Raw genomic sequence first — 21,251 nt, 5'->3', positions numbered from 1 at the left:
AAGTAGAAGCACAATTTTAATTAAAATTCGTGTTCTAAACATACCTGCAACTTAAAACAAGGTTTATGTTTCTCTCTAAATACATAATTTCGTTACAAACGAAATAAACTATAGTTTGAAGGAAATTCATATTGTCAACAAACACGATATCAAAATTTGGGTTTCTGCGTTGCCCAAAATATATTTCTTTATGGCCCTTTAAAGGAGATTTATTTTATGAAAATTTATGTTCTCAACATGTCCTTTACTCAAAATATGAGTTATTGCATCTTGCAAAATACGTAATTTCTTTACAGACGAAAGAAACGAAATTTGATGAGAACCCATTTTCTCAACATGCCCAACATGTACTCGAAATGAGGGTTTGTGCTTTTCGCAAAATACATAACTTCTCTACAAATCCATGAAACGATAGTTCGAAGAAAATAAAAGTTTTCAAAACACAAGACACTGAAAAACTATGTTTTTAATAATATAATAATAATAATAATAATAATATAAGTATTATTGTTATAAATAATATTATGCCTTAGATGACATATTGATGTTATGAATGTTTTTCGGCAATGAACGTTTTATTTTATTAATGAAAATTCCTTTTTAATTTTTTCGCTCTTATGTTATTCTGTAAAATCTGTACAGATTTAATTATTTATTCCTCATACTACAAAATAATGTCTGAATTCTAACTATTTAGAATTGTTCAAGTTACGCGAAATTAAGTCACTATTACATGTAGTAGTACAGTTGTTCCCAACATTGTTTGACTGACGACACGCTTTACTGAACGCCTACGATATCGCGACACACTTATTTGTTTTTATTAATAATAAACGTAATGTAGAAAAAGGTTGTGAAACTCTGTGTAGAATATTTTGTAGCGAACGGGGAGATGATTACTGTTCACTGCATGGGAATTTTGTCGTTTTTAACCTCCTTTTCGCTCAACTAAGACTTTCAAGATGTAAGCGGTATTCAAAGAAAAATTATATTTAAAACATAGTTATTCACACATATTTCGGTTCCATGATGAAAAATGCAACAAAAAGGTGCCGGAACGTCGTTCCAGCGCATTCCGCCATAAAAAAAGCACTTCTATGTAGTTTCCGACATCCAGGGTCGATTTCTAAAACGAGGTCTAGACCACGGCCATGGCTCTAAACCGCTTTTGGATTTTATAAAACGAGGTCTTTTTCATTTTTTTTTTTTTTGGCCATGGGTGGAAACCATGGTCTGAAGCAGAGACCACGGTTAGACAGGTTTAAAACATGTATACAAGATGGAGGTAGATGATCAACTGAATGATTATCAAAGGAAAATTTGTGTCTACGAATATTAAATTCCCGGATTAGAGTGATGAGAGACGGAAATAATCCTTTGTAACTATATAACGACGATAATTTCAGACGAATATTTTGATTTTCGAAGGAATCAACTCAAAATTGAGCAAGAATGCTAAACAATAATCTGCAACGAAATGCAAGAGGCGGCGGGTTGACAATTTTTTTACACCTTCTTGTTGCTTTGAGGTAAGTAAGATATAATATTTTATATTAATTATACCTTTACGCCTATAAGACGATATAACTTAATTCTTAGCCTTTACAGTAGTTTTGGACATTTTATTTAATACTCGAAAATGATGTGGGCCTACAAGAATATGAAGCAAACGTGATTTCGTCTCCTTATTTTAAGTTTTATGCTACTAGGGCTTTCCACGTAATAGGCCTGTTACAGTATATGTAAAAATATAACCATACTACATTTTAGTTTCAATTGACATTTTAATCCAGTTAATATTTAGGTTGGTAGCAACAGTAACAAATATAAACGATACTCGGGAAGAAATTAAATACAGAATCAATATGGGAAATGCCTGTTATTATTCGGTTGAGAAGCTTTTATCATCCAGTCTGCTGCCAAAAAGTTTGAGAATTTATAAAACTGTTATATTACCGGTTGTTCTTTATGGTTGTGAAACTTAGACTCTCACTTTGAGAGAGGAACATTGGTTAAGGGTGTTTGAGAATAAGGTGCTTAGGAAAATATTTGGGGCTAAGAGGGATGAAGTTACAGGAGAATGGAGAAAGTTACACAACACAGAACTGCACTCGTTATATTCTTCACCTGACATAATTAGGAACATTAAATCCAGGCGTTTGAGGTGGGCAGGGCATGTGGCACGTATGGGCGAATCCAGAATGCATATAGAGTGTTAGTTGGGAGGCCGGAGGGAAAAAGACCTTTGGGGAGGCCAAGACGTAGATGGGAAGATAATATTCAAATGGATATGAGGGAGGTGGGATATGATGATAGAGACTGGATTAATCTTGCTCAAAGATAGGGACCAATGGCGGGCTTGTGTGAGGGCGGCAATGAACCTCCTGTTTCCTTAAAAGCCAGTATGTAAGTAAGTAATACTTATGTTATTCCTTCGTTAAAACCAGGTTTTCAGGTAATTAATGTTAGTAGTAGTTATGAACAAATGATAAACTATAACATAAACGCTGGACTTGTGCTAATTATTTGGACATTACCATTCTGGTACGTAAAAATCCGTTCTCTATTAAATACTAAGTAATTCTAGTATTTCAAACGCACATATATCTAATCTATACTAATAATAAATCTGTAGCCGAAATTTTTCTGGTAATTTTCGATTTTCCAAAAATAATTGGTCCTAACATGTATAATTAACCACCCTGAAACCGAAAATCGCTTTTTTGAAATTTTTGTTTGTATGTCTGTCTGTCTGTCTGTATGTTTGTTACCTTTTCACGCGATAATGGCTGAACCGATTTCGATGAAAATTGGAATATAAATTAAGTTCGTTGTAACTTAGATTATTGGCTGTATGGCATTCAAAATACGTTATTTAAAAGGGGGGGGGGTTATAAGGGAGCCTGAATTAAATAAATCTAAATATCTCGCTTATTATTGATTTTTGTGAAATATGTTACATAACAAAAGTTTCTTTAAAAATGATTTCTGATAAGTTCTATTCTCTGAACTATTTTGATAGGACTGATATTTAATGACATAAGTGAGTTTTAAAATTAAGATAACTGCCATCTAAGGCGGTGTATTGAAATAAAAAACAAACGACTTCGTCTATAAGGGGCCTTGGACACAACAATCGAAAGCTATGAAACATAGCCTACAGGCAATGTTTCTGGGTTTGTATGAAGTAATATCGGAAGTTAAATTAATCGATTTGTATAATTAATTATTATTTCATCACTAGCCGTACCCGTGCGCTCCGCTGCACCCGTTAGAAATAAATATAAAGTAATTACATAATTAAAATAGGACATTTGATCCAGGGATTATTCGTGTTTGATAGAAGGATAAATCGTTTAATATGTTACTTAATTTAAATTACATTTAAATAATTAAAATGGAATCATTTTGGTCCAGAGAGCACTCATTTGGTGCAATGACAATTCCTTTAACATGTTTCTTAATTTTTATTACATGCATCCATAGTTCAATGAACATTGACATCATTTACATTTAATGTGTATACTTTATTTTACTTGTTATATGTTTCCATTGAATTATGGTAATAACTTAATTTTAACTCTTGTTTTCTACGTATTCAGTAAATGGCGCTTGGCCCACTATGGTTCTGAACCCTTCAAATAACTTAAATAACTTAAATTATATTATATTATATTATATTATATTATATTATATTATATTATATTATATTATATTATATTATATTATATTATATTATATTACATTACATTACATTACATTACATTACATTACATTACATTATATTATATTATATTATATTATATTATATTATATTATATATTATATTATATTATATTATATTATATAAAAAGTGTGTTGATAACGGATGTACCCCGATAAGTAAGTTTTCAATTTGTTATGGGGGCTCTTGAATTTCAGGAGGAACAAATTTTATTTTACAACAGGGCAATATAATCTGCTTGGCTCATTACCCAAATTTTTTGCATTGCATTTAATGCATATGTATTTTATGTATTTTAACTCGATTCAATTGAGCATAGTTAAAATTTGGATTATAAAATAATGAAGTGCTAAGCTAACATATTATTACCGCATACTAAATCAATACACTCTCGTTGTTCGTTAATTTTCTGAGATAAACATTATTTTAAGAAATACAGGAAACGAATACACAGAATAGCCTATCAAGTTTTCTGTGCATAAGAAGCTATTTTAATCTTACCTGTTCCCAATTCACTCAGAAGTTACTGTAATAACATTATAGCATTATGTCCATACAGAGAAACTACACTTTCCAATGGTGAAAAAATAATTAATTATACAAATCGGTTAATTTAGCTTCCGATATAGCTTCATACAAACACAGAAACATTTTCTGTAGGCTATGATTCATAGCTTTCGATTGTTCAACAACAACAACAAGGCCCCTTATAGACGAAGTCATTTGTTTATTTCATTACACGGCCTTAGATGGCAGTTATTTTAATGTTAAAACTCATTTATCTCATTAAATATCAGTCCTATCAAACTTTTTCGAAGAATAAAACTTATCGAAAATGATTTTTGAAGAAATGTTTGTTATGTAACATTTTTCATAAATATCAATAATAAGCGAGATGTTTCGATTTATTTAATTCAGGTCCCCTTATAACCCCCCTTTTAAATAATGTGTTTTGAATGCTATATAGCCTATAATATAAGTTACAACGAACTTAATTTATATTCCAATTTTCATCGAAATCCGTTCAGCCATTATCGCGTGAAAAGGTAACAAACATACAGACAGACATACAAACAAAAATTTCAAAAAAGCGATTTTCGGTTTCAGGGTGGTTAATTATATATGTTAGGACCAATTATTTTTGGAAAATCGAAAATTACCAGAAAAATTTTGGCTACAGATTTATCATTAGTACAGATTTGAAAGTGTAGTTTCTCTGGATGGACATAATGCTATAATGTTATTACAGTAACTTGTGAGTGAATTGAGGACAGGTAAGATTAAAATAGCTTCTTATGCACAGAAAACTTGATAGGTTATTCTGTATATTCATTTCCTGTATTTTTTATAATAATGTTTATGAACATATTCATATTTATCTCAGAGAATTAACGAACAACGAGAGTGTATTGATTTAGTATGCAGTGATAGTACGTTAGCTTAGCAATCCATTATTTTATAATTCAAATTTTAACTAAGCTCAATTGAATTGAGTTAAAATACATAAAATACATATGCAATAAATGCAATGCAAAAAAATTGGGTAATGAGCCAAGCAGATTATGTTGCGCTGTTGTAAAAGTGTTCCTCCTGAGATTCAAGAACTCCCACAACAAATTAAAAACTTTCTAATTCGAGTACATCCGTTATCAACACACTTTTTCATAATATAATATAATATAAACATAATAATAAATCTGTAGCCAAAATTTTTCTGTTAATTTTCGCTTTTCCAAAAATAATGGTTAATAACATTTATGAAACATGTTAAAGGAATTGTCATTGCACCAAATGATTGGTCTCTGGATCAAAATGATCGCATTTTAATATTTTAAATACAATTTAAATTAAGTAACATATTAAACGATTTATCCTTCTATCAAACACGAATGTTCCCTGGATCAAATGTCCTATTTTAATTATCTAAATACTTTATATTTATTTCTAACGGGTGCAGCGGAGCGCACGGTTACGGATAGTTAGTAAATATAACAATACCTTAGCAGAGAACAAAAGAATGTGACTTACTGCAATTCAATAAAAATATTAATCCCGATGTTCATTTCTTTCTAATATCGACTGTTTACAGGAATAAAAATTTATTCATAGCTGCGTTGTCATACATAAAATCCACGAACCTCGGTTTCTTCTCAAGCCGCGTCTCGACTTCGATTTATAAATCGCATAAGGATTCAGACCTCGATCGCGATTTAAAAGCCGAGGTTGGAACCACGATTTCGTCCGTATTTTAGAAATCGACCCCGTTGTAGATGGGTTGATATTAACACGCAATAAAAAATTGTAAAAGAACAAGCAGCAACTTGAGTGGCATTAAACAAAGGTATATGTAAAAAAATCCAAATCTTTCTATGCGGATTTTCGATAAAAAAAATTATTATCGTTTTTGAAAACTAGCCTTTTTAAATTAATGTGAAGTCTGAGCTTGGTGAGTTGCACAGAGTTTCTCTACACGTGGCCTTATGGGGAAAAACTGAACTGAGCATTGTTGCCGGTGTTCATATTTCATTGGTAAAGTCTGTCTCAAAATAAAAGGTACCATATCAAAGACTTCATTGCAAATAAAAAAAATGCGTTGTAAAGAGACTTTCTGGATCGCATAAAATTTATTTTTTAATTCCAAAATTTCGCGACACACCGGTTGGGAACCCCTGTAAGTAGTCGACAGTTCCATTTTCAGATGACTGTAGAGCTGACAAGACACGTCCTGGATAGGCGTCTACGTGACGGAGACCCCGAACTTGAACCCAGACCACGTAATTTTTGTTCTGTTCATAAATTATTAAGTTCTCTCTCTCTTTTTTCTTTGTAACCAGGAACTGAGAGAGACAGATATACAGACGAATATAAGTAGGTCAGAATAGAATCAACTGCATTTACTTGCTGAAAGGAATGGGGTTCATGATCGCCCGTCACTTTCAGACTTTGCAGCTTTTTATTATGGTATCTCTTTCATTTCCCGGCATTCAATCTCCCAATGTCAAGCCCCACGCGCACGGTTTACAAGAATCTATATATATTTTTAATAGCACCCTCTGCTGCTGACGGGAGAGATGCATGCAGTAAATTGGAACATCCTGGAATGCGGAATGCCAATTACGAGGAAATTACCTCCATCTCAATAACGAGTCACAACGGATGAAAACATTTCAACAGTCCCCCTAAGAATTAATTTACGTATATCAGAGTTTGACAACTGCAATTGAAGTGACACAGATATTTTTGTGTTGGAACGTTTCGGCACTGGTATTTTATTAATGATTCGCAAAGCTTTATGAGTGCAAAAAGTGATAGTGAGATTAGATAATCAAAACAATAAAAAATTAAACTGTATCAATTAATAAAAAACTAACGTTTCTCAAAATAGTAAAAATTTAAACTATATCAATTAATAAAAAACTAAATTTTCTCAAAATAATAAAAGTTTAAATTATAGCATTAAATAAAAAACTAACTCTTCTCAAATTAATGAAAATTTAAACTGTATCAATTTAATAAAAAACTAATGCAAAATAAATTGGTGTGAACAGAAACAATAAAACTAATTTATCAATTCAACTGGACGGTACTGCGCACGACCCCTACAACTACAGCCACCCCACTCCTTCTATATTCCCCTTTGAACGTAACCTGTAGTTATGAGAATTCTCCAGCCCCACTATACAAATTGAATCCATGGCCCAGCACTGCGACCTGTTAAGATCTATTGCGCTAAACCTCAAGCTAGGTGCATTCCCAAATCCACACTAGCTGACTACACTAAGATTCGCTGCGTACTCAGATGCTGGGCAGGCAACCCCCCTCGACTCTAGGCCAGCCCCCTCCGTGCGTCGCCAGCCGGCGATCTGTGAATACTGAGTGTTCAGTTCAAAGTGTGTCATGGCTCGCTGTACGCCGTCACGTGGCTAGTCGATGAGCATAGAGAATTCAATCTTCCTACACTTCAGCAGAGGTGTATTACTTATCTGCCAGAGAAGTTGCCTAGCAAGTACGGCGTTCATTCAGAAGAGTACTTACCGATATGCCGATAGTGGCAGAAATGTGAACTGTTTCCAATCATGTACTGAGGTGAGTTTTTTCTTACTGTCGGGATATGGGGAGAGGGTTAAGACGATTACTTACGTATTTGTTGACATTAACTTCGACGGTCAACATGGACACGGAGCATTTGATTTGTATTGTGGAATGTTGCCGTACGCAACCGATTATAACAAATACCCTGCGTACGTTGGCCGCGCAAAACACAGTTCGAAAGAGGTTGTGGTAGCACACAGACCGTACAGACCGCCATCTGTTGCTACGACGTTCAAGTTATACCGTGCACGTTCTCAAGTTCAGATTAAACGCCTTGATTAATAGGCAACTTCGCTGACACAAAAGCTGAAACTCGCTTCAAATCGCTGACTCATCAACAGTGACGTCATGACACACTTTGAAATGAACACTCAGTACTATGGAATGATGACGAAATGGAGAAATGGTAACGGAAAGATGTAAATGCCTAATATGGGAAAAAACGGGAGAATCCCGAGAAAAATCCCAACTGCGAACGATATACAAAAATTAGCCACCGGAGTTGTGTAGAAGTAGCAAGCGAGACTTGTGCTAAAGATTAGTCTACCTTGGGGCATGGATTCAATTCCCGTCTGCATGACTACATGAGTGTATTTTCTGAGAATTCCCTCAAATAAAGGCAAATGCTAGGTAATTCCATATTGATCCCGCGGACTTATCCCGCTATATTAGTTTTAATCCTAGTGTTATAGAACTGCTAGTTTAAGACGTAGCAGGAATTATGGACCAAGATTATACTCGAACAATTCAGTATTGAAACATTAGCTAGAGGTAAATATATAATATAACATAATAATCCTTATTATCAACATCTATACAAATTATTATGGTGTGCCACCACATTTCTGTATACGGATTCCACCATAACTCTCTATTACATTTTCTTACAATTAATATGAAATCACTACCTACAACCTTCTGTTTAAAAATTACGTATTTCAGTTTTCTTTAGTTTCTATGGAATTTCTGGCGTTCGTTCCACAAATCAACACAATTCATGCTACCAGTAAGCCGACAATATTTGGAGATATATTACGAGATCCCTTTGCCATGTTTGTCAATTTAACATCTGAATATAACATACCACTAATGGACTCCATTATTATGCGAATGGAGAGACAGTTATCCTTTCAGAGCCATAGGAGGGGATGTTGCCGGAACTACTCTTCTACGCGTTGTCTATCAGTAGAGCTACCACGAAATAAGCACTCGAATGGAAGATATCCCGGCAGCACTTCCGCTACTAGTATGAAATCTACTGCCTATTTACTACGATATATCAATTTACTCGTACCTTCCGATACTCTATTTCCTTCTTCGTTTCTCGCACTCCTCACTTCTTCGCCGGCAGAGCTGTTCTGTGATGGCAGCACAATCGTAGAGAGAGGTTGGGGCAGTTGTGGAGAGATGAAATAGGTTCAGCCAATATCTGCTCTCATAAATTTAAGATAAAGGATGGATTGCACACACGTCCCAGTCATGTGAAAAATCTTAACCATTTATTTTAAATAGTTTGGGTTAATAACAATTAGTAATCTAACAGTTCAAATGAATATTTTGGTTTAAAAATGTCACAGTTGTTTTGAAACTGGAAAAATGAAGGACATTAACTCATCTGTAACATCTGTGACTAAATGTGTTTAACATCCGCGACATGGAAAAAACAAGTATAAAATATTTACCGATTACGTTTTTGTGAACTAATTCTGGTTGCCATGAGATTTGCATAGCTTTCACATGGACATTATGAGAATAAATCTCGTTTTGCTTGAAGCGGAGACCTGTGTTTTATAGTTTTTTTTAATAAGGTGTGAAGTCAGTTCACAAATCTTGTAACATCATTAACGGAACCTTTTCTTTATTTTCTGCAATAATAATACTGTGAATTTTATTAGTAACAACAATGTACTGTTAATCTTAACTAATATTTACAAAGCACTATTTACAAATCAGAACTACCAGTTCTCAGTTCACAGTTCTTCTATCTCAGTCACTCGAGTTCACAGTATCTCGAACCACAGACCTTCAGAGACAGTTCACTGTACTCGAACTCGGGTCCCTCCAACTGCGGTCCACTGCACTCGAACTCAGGTCCCTCCAACTGCGGTCCACTGCACTCGAACTCAGGCCTTCGGATGCTGACGCAGATGCGGACGCACACTCGAGTCGAACTCCGGCACACAAGTCTGGCTTGCTTGCTCTGGCTTACTCACTGACTTAATAACTGAAAACTGCAAACTGGAAAACTGCTGTCGTTCCTTCGCGTCCGTAATTTATAGCAACAGCGACGTAGCCTCGAAGGCTCCACGCGTCTCTAGAGATGGCACTCCAGAAAAATCCCGAGCCCTCTCCTCTCTACCAGCACCAGATGCGCGCGCACTCCCGCTCCACTCTCTCGCCGCGTTGGCCCTTTTCCCCTCTCCGCCGCGCGCCATCCCAAGTGCTCCGCGCGATCTTCTCTCTTGCGGGACGCTGGTCGTGAGTTCGAATCTCACGTCGCAGTCACATTGCTCCCTCCTTAGGACTGCTCGTCCCGGGCAGTCCCTTGGTAGGCTGCTAATCGGTCCAGATGCACCACCATCATCTTCCCTCGAGGTTGTCGCTGGATGCGGTACACCACGTCGTTGATCCGGGTCACCACGCGGTATGGTCCATCCCAGGCACGCTGCAGCTTTGGTGATTTCCCTTTGGTCCTGGTAGGTCGATACAGCCACACTAGGTCGCCCTCCTGGAATCCTGCAGAGTTGGCTAATCTGTCGTAGCGCACCTTCATCCTGTCGCTGGCCATCTTGAGGTGCTCTCTGGCCAGTTGGTGAACTCCATTCAACTTCTCGGTGAGTTCTGCCACATAGTCAGTTGCTGGCTGGTCGGCGCTGGGTGGCGTGCCAAACAGCAGATCACAGGGCAGGCGCAGCTCTCTCCCGAAGACCATGTTTGCCGGTGTCATCCCTGTTGTATCGTGGACCGAAGCTCTGTAGGCCAAGAGGAACAGTGGGACTCTGGCATCCCAGTCTCGTTGATGGTTGGACACCACCTTCCGCAGATGCTCTTCCAAGGTTTTGATGTAGCGTTCCACCATACCATCGGACTGTGGGTGGAGGGGAGTGGTCCTGGTTTTATGCACCCCCAGACGCTCGAACAATTCTCCCATCAGGTTGGATTCGAAGTTGCGTCCCTGATCGCTATGCAATTCCCGGGGCACCCCGAATCGGCAGATAAAGTTGTCAAGCAGCGCGTCGGCCACCGTCGAAGCCTCTTGGTTGGGAATCGCGTACACCTCTGGCCATTTTGTGAAGTAATCCATGGCGACTAGCAGGTAGCGGTTCCCGCGATCCGTGACCGGGAACGGTCCAGCAACATCAATGGCGATCCTCTCAAAAGGAGCTCCCACGTTGTACTGCTGCATGGCTCCCCTGCTGCGGGTCCTTGGTCCGCGACTGGCTGCACAGGTGTCGCATCTTCGGCACCATTGTTCCGTGTCGGTTCTCTGATGCAACCAATAGAACCTCTGCCTTAACTTGTCCAGCGTCCTGTTGGCTCCCAGGTGGCCTCCAGTCACTCCAGCATGAGTCTCCTCCAGCACTTCCTTCACCTTGCTCCTGGGCAGGACAAGTTGTTCTATGCGGGTCCTTCCATCGGCCAACTCCCAAATCCTCTTCAGGATACCGTCCTTGACAGTGAAGGATTCCCACTGGGCCCAGTAGCTCTTGTAAGTGGTGCTACGGTTGGCGATATCGGCCCATACTAGTCCCTGGCCGGACTCCACATCACGCAGTAGCTGTCCAATGTTTGGGTCCTCCAGCTGCTCCCTCCTTATGGCGGCGTTATCCCATCCTGGGCTCGGCTGGGCGGCAATTGCTCTTACTGCGTGGGCGCCATCCCGCTCTTCTACTTTCAGGCAGTGTTTGCAGCCATCCGGGCACGGACGTCGTGACAGGGCATCAGCGTTGGAATGTTTCTTCCCTTGTCGGTGTTCAGAGGTGAAGTTGTACTCCTGCAGACGTTGAACCCAACGGGCGGTCTGCCCCTCCAGATTCTTGAAGCCCAATAGCCAGGTGAGTGCAGAATGGTCTGTCCTCAGATGGAATTCCTGGCCATACAAATATTTGTGGAAGTGCTTCAGGGCTTCCACAATGGTAAGAAGTTCTCTACGCGTCACACAGTAGTTTCTCTCAGCCTTGGATAGTGTTCGGCTGAAGTAGGCAATCACCCTCTCTTGCCCGTCCTGTTCCTGAGAGAGTACTCCGCCGATGCCTACGTTGCTAGCGTCCGTGCCGAGCGTGAACTTCCTTCCAGGGATGGGATATCCCAGTACAGGAGCAGTGCAGAGCGCCTCTTTCAGCGACTGGAAGGATGACTCCGCCTCGTCTGTCCACTGGAATTGTCGTTTCTCCTCGGTCAGCTGGGTTAGAGGCTTAGCGATGTTGGCGTACCCAGCTACGAACCTTCTGTAATAAGTGCAGAGGCCGAGAAAGCGGCGCAGCTCCTGCTTGTCCCTCGGTCTCGGCCATCCTCTGACGGCTTGTAGCTTCTCCGGGTCCGTGGCCACTCCGTTGGTCCCTACTACGTGTCCCAAGTAGTTGACCTTCTTCTGGAATTGATGACATTTCTTCGGGTTCAACTTCAGTCTGGCTTGTCGCAGTCTCTCGAACACTTTCCTCAGGTTCATCAGCTGTTCGCCGAAAGTCTTGCCCACCACGATGACGTCATCAAGGTACAGCAAACAGATGTCGTATGTCAGGCCTCTCATTACGGACTCCATTAGTCTCTGGAATGTAGCCGGGGCGTTGCAGAGGCCGAACGGCATAACGGTGAACTGCCATAGTCCCTGGCCTGTAGAGAATGCCGTTTTCTCCTTATCCTCCGGATGTAGCGCCACCTGCCAGTATCCTGACTTGAGATCCAACGTCGAGAACCACTCTGCTCCGGCCAGGGTGTCCAAGGTGTCGTCAATTCGTGGAAGGGGAAAGCAGTCCTTCTTGGTGACGTCATTCAGTCTTCTGTAGTCCACGCAGAAGCGCAGGTCCCCATTCTTCTTCTTCACCAGCAACACAGGTGATGACCAAGGGCTGTCGGATTCCTCGATGACCCCTCTTGCTTTCATGTCCTCCAGTTGGTTGTCAATCTCCCTCTGTTTAGCTAGAGGGACGCGTCGAGGAGGTTGTCTGATTGGGCGAGCATTTCCGGTGTCGATGCGGTGCTGAACTTTCTCCGTTCTCCCGTAGTCATTTTCAGACAGACTGAACACGTCCTGAAATTCTGTCAGTAGATCGTGGACTTGTCTTCTTTCTCTTTTGCTTAAATTCGCCGGCAATTCTCGAGCCAGCTCTTTCAGTGATGGGTCTAGATCTGGACGTGGTCGGTGACACTCCTCGTTTTCTGCCAGAGACGTCACAGACACCACCGGCTCGACGTTACCTAGTACAGTTCCACTAGGCACCTCCTTGTCCCGATTGGTGACATTCAGGACCCTCACCGGTACCACCCTCTGATTCGGGAGTAAGGATCTGGCCACATAAACCCCATCTATCGGAGTTGTTTGCGAATCGAGGAGCAGGTTTCTCTTAGGTTTTCCGTCCAGTCTTGCCGTCAGCACCATCTCGCAGCCTGCTGGGATTGTCACTTGATTCTACAAGGTGAGTCTGCTGGCCATGGGTTGGTCTTCAACGTCTCTCAGGAACACTTCATCCTGACCAAAACGCAGGATACGGCGCCGGACGTCCACCGTTGCATCGAAAATCCGCATGGCGTCGAGTCCCAGGATGACGTCTTCAGTGATGTTGGCGACGAACACCCACATCTCCAGTCTCCTCTTTCCCAATGTCAGATCCAGGAAAACCTCCTTTTGGATGGGCAGGTTCTCGCCTGAGGCAGTACGTAGCTCATACCAGCGCAGCGGCGTCCTCCCAGGTAGTCCACGCACGACTTCTGGTCTGGCGATAGTGAGCGACGCCCCGGTGTCTACCAGTACTCTGCATGGGCGGCCTCTTATCCATCCGTCAGCAATCAGCCCATCGTCGCATCTTCTGTTAACCGTCTTCAAGATCAGCCGAGGGGATGGTGATGACGGCGCCGACGTGCCCCTCATCGCATCGGCCCCTTTTAGTTTTCCTGTTTGTGACCAGATCGGTCACAGTCCCTCCTCAGGTGTCCAGGCTCGCCGCAGGACCAGCAGGTAGGCACTCCTCGTCTTCGTCGCTCGGGTGATTTCGGTTGACGCTCCTCGACGTCGGCCGCCGCGACGCTCCTAATCCGGTGCGATGCCGAGACGTTCGCAGTCAACTTGGCTGCCTCCATCCTGAGGGCCGCCGCCAGAGCTGCGTTGATGGTGCGATGCTCTGCTAAGAGTAGCTGTTGTCTTATTTCCGGGTCTCGAACTCCGCTGCCGAAGGTGTAGGCCGCCTCTCCAGCGATGAAATCATTAGGTAGGCCCCTGAGGGCCTTATGGGCCAGTTGTTCCACCGCCATCGCGAATTCTTGTAGGGACTCGCCTGACTGTTGGACCCTCGTTTTTAGTTGGGTCCTAAATGCTGCAGCAAGTTGATGGTCACCATAACGTCCCTCCAGGGCCGCCATTATCTCAGCGGCTGTCCCATCTTCTGGAACGCTGTGAAGAATCTCCGACGCCTGTCCTTGAAGCGCGGTCAGCAGCTGAGTAGTCTTCTCCGCTGGTGTCCACCCATTATGTGCTGCGGTGGCCTCGAACTGGCGACGGAATATCGCCCAAGACGTCGTACCGTCGAACTTTGGCGTCTTGACGTTGTGATGTCTGGCTGAAGGCGATGATTCCGCAGGGCCACTATATGGAGTCCTCAACTCTGTGGCCGTTTCTTGCATGGCACGTCGAACCTCCTCGGCAACTATCTGTTTCTGTTCTCTAGCCTGGCGATCCACCAACGCGAGGATGTGCTTGTTTTCTTCAGCATGTCGGTCCATCAACGTGAGTATGTGCTTGTTTTCCTCGGCGTGTTTTTCCATCACCTCACTCGTCTTGTCCAGCAACTCGCTCTTCTGCTCTTGACGACGCTCGAGATCGCGGATTTTGCCGTCGAAATGGTCTACCTCCTGTCTCAATTCGGTTACTGTCTCGTTTATAGTTGTAAAATTCTTGTTTAGGTTGTCAAGGTCGGCTTTGAGTTCGTCTTTCACGATGGCGACAATTCCATCTACGTGGGCTGAAACGCTTTCAATTTGCGTAGTGACGTCATCTTTCACTCCGCTCATGTCGCCTTTCACTCCGCATATGTCACTTTTCATCTCCGTTTTCACTTCACTTATGTCGCCTTTCACTTCACTTATGTCGCCTTTCACTTCACTTATGTCACTTTTCATCTCCGTTTTCACTTCACTTATATCGTTCTTGACCTCACTGATGTGCTTGTTCATTTCTGCTTTCATTTCTGCGATGGCTTGCAGGATCTGCTGTAGGTTCTCCATTGTCGATAATATCCCGGTTCTGACACCAATGTGAATTTTATTAGTAACAACAATGTACTGTTAATCTTAACTAATATTTACAAAGCACTATTTACAAATCAGAACTACCAGTTCTCAGTTCACAGTTCTTCTATCTCAGTCACTCGAGTTCACAGTATCTCGAACCACAGACTTTCAGAGACAGTTCACTGTACTCGAACTCGGGTCCCTCCAACTGCGGTCCACTGCACTCGAACTCAGGTCCCTCCAACTGCGGTCCACTGCACTCGAACTCAGGCCTTCGGATGCTGACGCAGATGCGGACGCACACTCGAGTCGAACTCCGGCACACAAGTCTGGCTTGCTTGCTCTGGCTTACTCACTGACTTAATAACTGAAAACTGCAAACTGGAAAACTGCTGTCGTTCCTTCGCGTCCGTAATTTATAGCAACAGCGACGTAGCCTCGAAGGCTCCACGCGTCTCTAGAGATGGCACTCCAGAAAAATCCCGAGCCCTCTCCTCTCTACCAGCACCAGATGCGCGCGCACTCCCGCTCCACTCTCTCGCCGCGTTGGCCCTTTTCCCCTCTCCGCCGCGCGCCATCCCAAGTGCTCCGCGCGATCTTCTCTCTTGCGGGACGCTGGTCGTGAGTTCGAATCTCACGTCGCTGTCACAATACATTATATTCAAACAACTTTTTTCTGTATAATGATTCCGCCCTTCTAAATAGATTCTAATAATAAAAGTTGACAACAGCCATTATATTTTCAACTTACAGAATTTGAAAATAGTAAAAAAATATAATAGCCCACACCTGTGGAGTAAAGGTTAGCGCGTCTGGTCTTGAAACCAGGTGACGCCGGTTCGAATCCCGGTCGGGAAAAAGTTACCTGGTTGAGGTTTTTCCGGGGTTTTCCCTGAACCCAATTTGAGCAAATGCTGGGTAACTTTTGGTGCTGGACTCCGGACTCATTTCACCAGTATTATAACCTTCATCTCATTCAGACGCTAAATAACCTAAGATATTGATACAACGTCGTAAAATAACCTACTTAAACATATATATGGAACACCCATGACAACTGAAATGGTTGAGTATTAGCCCATACATAGCCTATCTGTGGTGAAACGTCTCCACTACCAGATGAATCACCAGTGTAATATGGATAATTAACACTATCATCATTGTCAAAATCTTTTTCTGTATCACTAGAACAATACATTTCATCTTTACCATCTGCTCTCTTAATGTGGGTTAACTCCTTTTTGTTCAGAAATCTAACACTAGAGTGCTGGAATACAAAGCTTTGGACATTGCGGAGTTGTTTTTACTGCTACAAATACCATCTGATGGCTCATTTTTTAATTTTATTGGGTTATTTTACGACGCTGTATCAACATCTAGGTTATTTAGCGTCTGAATGAAATGAAGGTGATAATGCCGGTGAAATGAGTCCGGGGTCCAGCACCGAAAGTTACCCAGCATGATGGCACATGGTGGAACTACTAATACCAAGTGTAATATACACATTTTCTCAATATTCATAAAAGTGTGGGTAAGCTTCTTTTTTCCCTTCGAGTCCTTCAATTAATAAGGATAAAACAAAGTACCGTGCATGGTTTCAAGTAGGAAATATTCTTCTGGACCCGATAAACGTTTAATAATAAACGGTACAACATGTGAAAAATGACGAAGTTTTAAATATCTTGGCTTAATGATACCGAAGGATGATGATAGAGGGAAGAGATTAAAACTAGAATTACTGGTGTTAATATATCGATGGCTCAGCATACATATGTGTTAATTACTATATGTTACTTTTCTCAGAAATTGAATTTTAAAGTTCAACAGCTAATTAAACAATGATTATCATACAACACGTGATAAATTATTTGTAATTTTTCAATGTTTCTTAATCAAATGAATACAATAAGTAGATTTCTAACTCTTTACATTTAATTTAATAATAAATTTCAATTACTGGCAACTATACTTAACACATTTGTCAACCAGAATTATGCACTTGTCACTTTTGTGTATGTAATACAAACTGAAATTTCCCTAAATTAATAACGTTATGAAGTAAACAGTACAACACTTGAACATGAAACCACTTATTTAAATTAATTCTCGTCTTCATCCTCTGAAATGTTGACTTGCAAACGCCTGGCTGATGGTATTTCTTCGATGAAATGCCTGTACTCTTCTGGAATAACTTTCCTGTTTAGCAGTGATACTAGATCTTTTTTCTTTTATGTTCGCTGATAGGTATTTTGTTTTGGTACATTCGTTTCAGATAGAGTTGCGAAATTCACAGGCTCTTTCTTCTGCATTCTTGTTTCTTTTACTTCTAGATCTGGCTATGTCTATTTCAATAAATGGTTCTTCTGACAGCTCATACTTAATCTGGATAGTTTGGGGTTTGCACTTCTGAACCCTAATCCATTTCATTTTAGTCAACTTACTTTCCAACGGTCACTCGCATCTGTTGTATTCTGTACTGATTTTGCTGTCAGATCCTTAATTTCATAAAAATCTTTATAGGACATTACATTGACTTGATATGAATGGGGATTAATTCTTGCTGCTGACAACAGAACACGAGTAGTGTACAACTTTATATGCTTTCTGTTCCTTTCTATTGCAGCATGCATTGAGTCAATTTCTAAATACGAATGACCAGATTCCATGAATTTCATATCAATTGTCTCCAACTTATCCTTTTTTTTTTTGTGAAATGCATACAGAATTGCAGTGGTGACGAACTGATTGCTGTTCTGTCCTTAACAAGTATCACTAAATGTTGTCAAGTGTATAATTGAATCAGATACACTGAAAATGTAGTTTAGAAGGCAACTGCCAATCTCAGTGCTACCTTTCTTGCCATTACAATGATCCCATACACAACAAATTTTATTTCGACTAGCATCCATTACTGTGAAGTTGTAAACGTTCAGTTTACGCTTGTAATAAATTTGACAGTCAGCTGCATAAGGTACTCTCAAAATTGCTTGCAGATCGAAAGCAATTGTTTTGAAGGTCATGTCAATTTCCCTCTTTTTCTCCTCATTTTTCATTTTCATTGACTGGTTTTCTCTAGTTCTGTGGGCATTCCAGTGTTATTGCAATGGACCTTTATCAACAGCCGCTTCATAAGCATTACACTTGGAGCATTGGTCTTTTTTTGGTAGTGAAAAGACAATGCCGGATCGTGAGAATTGAAAATACTATAGCCTATACAAAGAGAGATACAGGCTTGATATCATGTTCTTTGCAATAATTGTCTCTGTACAAGCGATACATAAGTGACGAATTTAAATCAGATGCCGAGTACAGATTTTTAGAATCCTTTCTACAGTAGTGAGACTCTATATGTGTAAATTTATCAATGTGAGCCCTCACATGATTTTTTTCATTCAGGGGTTACATTATGTGCCAAATGCACTTTAGATCTGCCATCTTGTCCAATGTATAATCCTGTGTCACTAACATTTTTCATGCAAAGTTCAACAACTCTATGAGTAATATACAATGTTGCACACAGAAATTTTAAAGAAACGCAGCTCTTCCCTTCATTAGAAATGTGAAGGTAAAAAATTCGGGAAGTTTTCCTTTCCTTCTTAGCATAGGCCTAAGTATTTTTGCGACAAACAGGCTTATTTTCAATTAATGAACTCAAATGCATTTTCTGTTGTTTATCACCTGCGAGGCTCCAGTATTCTTTGCATAAATCCGAACGTATGGTTTCGGGAAAGTTTTCATTGCATTTATACCTCATAAGTGTTCTTGACACATCTGTGTATCTTGAAATAGGTACATCAGTATATTAATTATAACAGCACACAAGTGGTAAGTGCTCCTGGCACATCTGTGTATCTTGAGATAGGTACTTACAACATAATGCCACCTGTCTTTATAAGCTATAAAAAAGATTTCGTCGATTCGTTCCGATCCAATGTTTTTAAAAGCCTACATCAATATTCATAACAAACGCAAATTTAATACTTTTTCTTCAATGACTGTCAGTTATCAACAGGCAGCACATTTTTTGTCCCCAAATGTACAGCAGATCGAGTAGTTTCTTTTGGTACATCGCTATTACGTCACGTCGATGCATAACGTTAGCCATGAATGCATAAGCAGGGTAGGCCTAGTATTGTAAGCAGGTACACATAGACTTATGAATCATAGTACAATACAGGGGCTCCATCGTCAATGTTGTAGCCTATGTGTAAAACACCAAGTTACGATTACATTGTGATCTGATTGTAATGCTGAGTAAGTTGCACTTTCATTCAGACTTTTTGTTAATATTATTTTAATTTATCAATATATGTTATATTGTGTTTAATTTTGATCTGTATTTTGTATATATTGTGTAGAAAGTAAATATTTGTTAATTTGTATATTGATTTTTGTTATTATAATTGTGTCACTGTAACGACTTGTGATGTAAGAAGAACATTTGCTTAGCTTAAACAAATTTTTACTGACAGTTACGGTGAAAGATATGAATTTCATAATCTCAGACTACTGTATAGGGGAGAGTCAGGTAGTATCGGACATCGGGTAATATCGGACAGTGAGTTTCTTTCATCTACCACACGATGATAGTACCTGATTGACATGGTTACGTTTCTGTGATGTCGAATAGAGAAACGTAACCATATCATTCGGGTAATACCATATGGTGGTAGATGAAAGAAACGCACTGTCCGATACTACCCGATGTCCGATACTACCCGATGTCCGATACTACCCGACTCTCCCCTATATTTTTGTTTTGTTAAATTAATTAATTGTATTTATAGAGTATATACAGTTAATGTGTATCATATTTACCATTATGGTCTATAATAAATATTTTATATACTAGTTCAGTATTATCGATCTACCTATATTTCCTCTCATATGTAGCACTAATATTTTGTAGAGCGCTAGTTTCGCAATGTCAGTGCGTTTATGTGGTTAAAAAGAAGCTGGATAGACCATTGAAATTTAGTAGCAATCACATTTACAGTTGCCGTGATCCATTATTATTATTTTTATTATTATTATTATTATTATTATTATTAAAATCAAGATTTCAGATATAACTCCCTGTAAAGTTGATTTGAATAATTTCGAGGGAAAAATTGTTCCGGAGCCCGGTATCGAACCCGGGACCTTTGGTTTAACGTACCAATGCTCTACCACTGAGCTACTCGGGAACTCGAGTAGCTCAGTGGTAGAGCATTGGTACGTTAAACCAAAGGTCCCGGGTTCGATACCCGGCTCCGGAACAATTTTTCCCTCGAAATTATTATATTATGAAGAAGGGATAGTGACGCGAAACATACAGCCTCTCCTATCCAAATGCCATCCTCACCTTCCCGTGGTCCACCCTGTTTCTACCAACGAGGAAATGGCGACCGAGTCACAGCGGTATAACTGTTTCATCAAATGCAGAGGAAATGCTGCATTACAAGCCTGTCCAGAGGCTAAAAGTGGCAGCCCCACTACTGGACTACCTAACGATAAGGCTAGTAACCTATCTTAGGGAAAACTACATTACTTTCAAGCCTCAAACAAGCAGTATAAGGATAGATAATTTGATGACAACCCAGAGCAAGTCAACGGTTAAACGAAATTGGAAAAAACAAAATATGTTCACATACGCTACTTGGAATGTTAGAGGGATCAATCATAAAGAAGAAGAACTAGATGAAATATTGAATAAAAAGCAGATTAAAATAGCAGCAATAACAGAAACAAAAAAGAAACTAAAAGGTACAACTGAAACAAAAAACTACATAATCATATATAATGGTGTTAATAAGAAGACAAGAGCACAGGCCGGAGTAATGATTTGGATTCATAAATCAATAAAAAACAAAATAAACAATTATACATACTGGAATGAAAGAATATTAGAAGTACAACTCCAGATAGGAAGAGGCAAACTAACTTTCTTTAGTCTTTATGCTCCAGAGGAAGGAAGAGTTGAAGAAACTGAATTGTTTTATGCCCAGTTGCA

Source organism: Periplaneta americana, chromosome 4 (assembly GCF_040183065.1).
Source record: "Periplaneta americana isolate PAMFEO1 chromosome 4, P.americana_PAMFEO1_priV1, whole genome shotgun sequence".
Lineage (NCBI taxonomy): Eukaryota > Metazoa > Arthropoda > Insecta > Blattodea > Blattidae > Periplaneta > Periplaneta americana.
The sequence above is the reverse complement of the archived record's forward strand: the minus strand, read 5'-3'. Positions refer to the sequence as shown.